The sequence below is a fragment of the Haliotis cracherodii genome, unplaced genomic scaffold, assembly GCF_022045235.1.
Source record: "Haliotis cracherodii isolate W230 unplaced genomic scaffold, xgHalCrac1.p SCAF_3, whole genome shotgun sequence".
Lineage (NCBI taxonomy): Eukaryota > Metazoa > Mollusca > Gastropoda > Lepetellida > Haliotidae > Haliotis > Haliotis cracherodii.
Genome location: NW_027266286.1, coordinates 336,713 through 342,715, shown reverse-complemented (window position 1 = coordinate 342,715; position 6,003 = coordinate 336,713). Strand labels below are relative to the sequence as shown.

The 6,003-nt window shown below is 41.7% G+C and overlaps 1 pseudogene; it reads right to left on the bottom strand.

Moving 5' to 3' along the window:
- Positions 1 to 101: 101 nt before the first annotated feature.
- LOC139475893 (uncharacterized) lies at positions 102 to 3,126 on the bottom strand (annotated as a pseudogene).
- Between the last annotated feature and the right edge of the window lie 2,877 nt (positions 3,127 to 6,003).

The window sequence follows — 6,003 nt, the reverse complement described above, 5'->3', positions numbered from 1 at the left end:
TCGGCATCATATGTCGGAATGTCAGTACGAGATATGTACCCCCTTGTCTATAGGTCGGCATCATATGTCTGAATGTCAGCATGAGATATGTACCCCCTTGTCTATAGGTCGGCATCATATGACTGAATGTCAGCATGAGATATGTACCCACTCTCCCTCTGATAGCGTTCTCTCTTCTCCGCCTCACGTGTTGAAGGGTCAGAAGTAGGAAACATGGCTGAATTTTGGCCATGTCTTCTGTGTCCTCCATACTGACTGCTGCTCTTTGTGGATCTTTGTACCCATGGCTTTGCAAGAACGTACATGGACCTCGACTTGCTTGACCTTGTGATCGGTGGGACACTGGGTGTTGCGGGGGCAGCTACTGGGGGGTTGACTGGAGATGGACAACTGGTACGGTTGGAGCCTGGTGTCACGTCAACGTGTTCTGTGTGACCTGCGTGACCCGTGTCATCATTAGTGCAGGCCTGTGCTGGCTCCTTCCTGTAGTGACCCGTGTCAGCATTAGTGCAGGCCTGAGCTGGCTTCTTCCTGTAGTGACACGTGACAATAGTGAAGATTGAACCATGTGTCACTCCTTACAGACAAATAGTTATTGTATATATCTGTAGGCCGGCAGCCAAATATGAGAAATGTTTAGACACGCAAATCAAAGAATACTGGAACGTTGCTGTTTATATGAAAATTTTGCCCTTCATGTGATCATCACTGAAGCCGTTTCACTCCATTGCTAAGATGGTACAGCAACCATGCTTCATACCCTATAAATATGAAATCTCTTAATTTATGAGCGGTGAAGGTGAGGGAATGAGTATGGTTTTAATATTCCAGCAGCAATATCAAGACAGGGGACTCTAGAAATGGACTTGACACAGTGACCTAACGTACGAACATTGTACAAACGTCGGGCTTCTGTTTAGTGGACAATAACCACAAGGCCACTCACCCCTCTCATCCTAAGTTTTATGCGTGCCTCAGTAAGTCAAAGGTCAATGTATACAAAATATATTTCCAGCAATTCGAAACATTCTGCAGATCAAAGAATGCAATGCTACAATGAAATGCTGTAGTTACTAGTTCCGGTTGACTCGTATCCTTCAGCATGTATTATGTTCTTATAATGTCTTTTCACATCGCGTATAACATGTCTGCACATTGGTGTGATACACTGACATTTGTGTAGCCTGTTGAGTAAGTTTACCTGCTATATATAGTCGCAACAACGACCACAAGAACGGCCATGATCAGGATGCTGCCACCCACTGCCCCGACAGCTGCTATCAGGATAAGATCTGAAAATAGACCAGTTGTAACAATACGAGCGTCCGTGTCCCTCTCGACTCTATCCGAAATCATCATATGCGCCCCACTAACAGAATTCCTTATCTGTCAAAAGACGCACATAACTCATCACTCATTTCCTCCATCAAACTATCGTTCTCCTCTAGATCAGGTCAATCAAGAAGATCGAGGATATTTCATGTGTCGAGTTACATATCATGTTTCTCTTATCGAGTGACGGCGGAAAGGAGATATTTTTTGTGGCGAAGCATGATGTTTCACGAGTAAAATAGAATATGCTATTTGTTATATACTTTTTGTGTAGTTGTCAACCGGAAAATGTAATTTCAACCCTACCTAACACCCAGGAACGTTTCAACACGCCTTGTAATTGCGATTTAAATAGAAGTTCCGAGTTGGCACAATCTTAAAAAAAGATAAACAAAAGTAATAAAACAGATTTGAGGTCACCAAAATGTTTTACCATACATTTGGATATGATTATATACAAAATCAACTGAAAAAGTACATTCTTGAAATCTACGAGACCGCTGTTGGAAGTGAAGGAATACACGCTGGTCAAATAACAAAACTGGCGCTTTGTGATTCGCTTGGCGAATTAAATGAGAAATTTAAAGTTTTTAAGGAAACATATTAAAGAGATAAACAAATAGCAAGGAGCGACATTAACTCCATAAATGATCATCTGTCAGTATTTTGTCACGTCAATATGGAAGTAACGTCAAAAAGGACGTCAACAGTTTGTATAGGGGCCAGACACTTGTTTTAAAGGGAGACAATTTTCGGGGAGGTAGCTCTTATTTGGCAATAGTTCCGTCAAAATGTTATGTTCTCTGCAGTGAAATATCAAGTGTTATGTTCACTGCAATGAAAATATCACTTTTCTCAACTTCAGATAACTCAGTCTTTCACACTGAAGTATATAATAAATAGTTGTATGCTACACTGTAGGTATGGAAATGAGTGAATGTATTCTGTAAACTATATCTTGTTACATACACATTGTGCTGACTGGAGAACTCGACGAGGTACTTTGTTCCCTGGTTGTTCCTTGTGTGCTGGTTCTTGCAGCCGTCGTCCCTTAGATGATCAAAACAATATTTATACATCAGCATTGCAGTCTATGTTAACACGGCTATTTATTTGACTGTGTTGTATAGTAGGCACATTTACTTTGTTTGTTTGTTTGTTTTTTATGTGACGGCGGTCTGTAGATAATCGAGACTTGACCAGACAACCATCGATCGATATAATGAGCATCGATCTATGCAATTCGGATACAATGACATGCAAGTCAGCTGGCCTGTTAGACGCCTTTAACGGTATATATGTGTTGCTGAAGAACATTTCTAACCCGGAACTTAACGAGTTTTACTTGCATTCGTCTTGTGTTTAATTCTAACAATAGTGAAATGAGATACACCTACCTTGAGAATATACTTAATCTGCCATACTAATTAGGACGTATGCCCAAACGGCAGATCTGTGAAGCACCATTTATTTTTCCAGTCCGTCAAAGTCAACAGGAGGCAACTGTCTTCACGAGACTGTTATGTCAGTTCACTGATAGGCATTTTGCAAACTGTGTTAGGACAAAGCATTAGACCTTCCAGTGATGTTACGTCACAATTAAAATAGTTGATATTCAAGTTGTACCACAACGAAGGTCCAGAGATATGATCGATTATTTCACTCACATGCCCTGTGATGATCAGCTTGTGAAGTTAATGTATCCATTAAGCACTAATCCGCTACTGGTTAGTCGCGCCCTTTTCTTTCAATGATTTAAAATCTTGTCACGATGTTATACCAGGGTTGAACAGAACATGCTGGTATCTCTGCCTTACAACAGTGATTTACAAATACGTCACAAATAACTAACATGTGTGCCTGATTATTTTTATCCAATTTTCGATTTCCTTGATCAACACCAACGGAGTTGTTATCGTATCAAACCCCTGAATAAACTGATACCTTGTGACGGCTGAGATATGATGGCGATATGCAAGCGTCTGTCAAGCTGTTTATTGCTGGAGAACATTTTGTTTATGTAAATTTGATGTCTTACTGCTATATCAGAGACAACAGAATGTAAGGAGTATCAATTCTTAGCTTAACTTGTAGCCTGGGAATGTGCAACAGGCAAACAATATGCATAACTAGCGTTATCATTTCTACAGGTCATGAGGAAAGTAAATACACTTCCTCATAGGTGCATGCACTTTGATTGTCACTAATGACCGTGCACTTAGTTTCTTTGCCGCTACTCAAAGTGCACTCATATCTCTTTGATGGTAATCTCTGTGTCTCTAATCACCTCACACTCGGTTTGTTTGCCGCTTATCATTGTGCACTGGGTGACAGCCGACCTACAGATAAGCAAGACACAAAAACGATACTCAACAGTTGTAGCCATTCAGCTCTCTCGCGATGTCGGAAATATTTACTGAGTAATATAACCTGTTGGGTTGGCGTGTACAACCAGTATTATTTGTCTGACTGACTTCATGTTGAACTTGTTCTCTCCCAGGTGTTATGCAGCATGTGTACGACACCATCAAGTGAACGTGGCTGTCGGTATTAAAGAACGGGAATTCGGGGATAAACCCACTGTGATTCGCAGATTAGATTCCTCCTGTTTTTAATTTGAATCGACCTGGCTGAACAACAGGAACTAGAGTGCCTATGTTTAAGCCTTCCCACTGCAGGAACACACACCTTTCTGTTATGTTTGAAGAACACCCAACAACAGCATAGTCATGCGGCAATGTATTTATTTTCAAAGATTAAGTGTACGTACTGTGATATTGGCAATGAATCAATTCTATACAAAACGTCATGTTCGAATTTCATCGCAAATAAATATATTTACAATCAAATTTGTAGAGAAAATACCTCATGTTATTACAGGAACCAACATCAACAACCCTACAAGCATAGTGTCACCTGAGAGAACGGAGGTACACAGTGAAGACACACATCTATTGCCAGTCAGAATAATCAAGCACAGTGTCAAGTGAGAGAACGGAGGTACACAGTGAAGACACACATCTATTGCCAGTCAGGATAATCAAGCACAGTGTCAAGTGAGAGAACGGAGGTACACAGTGAAGACACACATCTATTGCCAGTCAGGATAATCAAGCACAGTGTCACCTGAGAGAACGGAGGTACACAGTGAAGACACACATCTATTGCCAGTCAGGATAATCAAACATAGTGTCACCTGAGAGAACGGAGGTACACAGTGAAGACACACATCTATTGCCAGTCAGGATAATCAAACATAGTGTCACCTGAGAGAACGGAGGTACACAGTGAAGACACACATCTATTGCCAGTCAGGATAATCAAACATAGTGTCACGTGAGAGAACGGAGGTACACAGTGAAGACACACATCTATTGCCAGTCTTGATAATCAAACATAGTGTCACCTGAGAGAACGGAGGTACACAGTGAAGACACACATCTATTGCCAGTCGTGATAATCAAGCACAGTGTTACGTGAGAGAACGGAGGTACACAGTGAAGACACACATCTATTGCCAGTCATGATAATCATGGAGCAGTGTGGGTATCATCATGAACAACGAGACAAGATATATGTTGCCATAGAGACATGTTATTTGGTGTAAACTTCAAATTAGGCAACAATAAGAGACAACGATGTACAGTCATTGTAGAATCTACAATTAGCTAATGCTTTTGAATTTCATTTTAAGAGGTAAGTTACACTCACATACATGGGCACAACGTTGTTGAGCTTAATGCTTGTTTGACAATATTTCACTTTTATGCCATGGTGTCAGAGAAGGGAAGTATACATTGCACACTGGGATGATGATGACAGACCAGGGGTCCTAATCGTATGAGGGACAATCATCTGACTCTAAGGGACGTAACTCTGAATTTCACCAAGATAATACACAATTCATACAAAAAGGGAATAAGTACATTTAAGAATCACTTCTTCCCAAATAGATTAACTTCCACGAAACAGACGTGTCTTATTTTGAGGGGGCATGGCTGGCACAGTCGTCTAAACCTATGATTGTGGGTTCGAATCGCGGTTTGCCCCGATTATGTTTCTAGGTTTGTCAGCACCATATCCATGTTCGTGGGTTACACCAAAGTGGTAAACGTCTGAGACCTGCCTTCATCCAACATTAAGCTGACACGCCGTGATATAACTGTAATACTGTTAAATGCGGCGTTAAACCCAACACTCACTCACAATTTTGACCAAGGAAGTTATCCACAAACTTTCTTCACAAGTTTTAAATATGTATCTGTCCTCGTTTTACTTTCAGTACGTGTACCGACCCCCGCTATGTGACTGGAGGGTTGGTGGTGTGGAATGTTATACAGTCAGTACGTGTACCGACACCCGCTATGTGACTGGCGGGTTGGTGGTGTGGAATGTTATACAGTCAGTACGTGTACCGACCCCTGCTATGTGACTGGAGGGTTGGTGGTGTGTACCGACCCCCGCTATGTGGCTGAAGGGTTGGTGGTGTGGAATGTTATACAGTCAGTACGTGTACCGACACCCGCTATGTGGCTGAAGGGTTGGTGGTGTGGAATGTTATACAGTCAGTACGTGTACCGACACCCGCTATGTGGCTGGAGGGTTGGTGGTGTGGAATGTTATACAGTCAGTACGTATACCGACACCCGCTATGTGGCTGAAGGGTTGGTG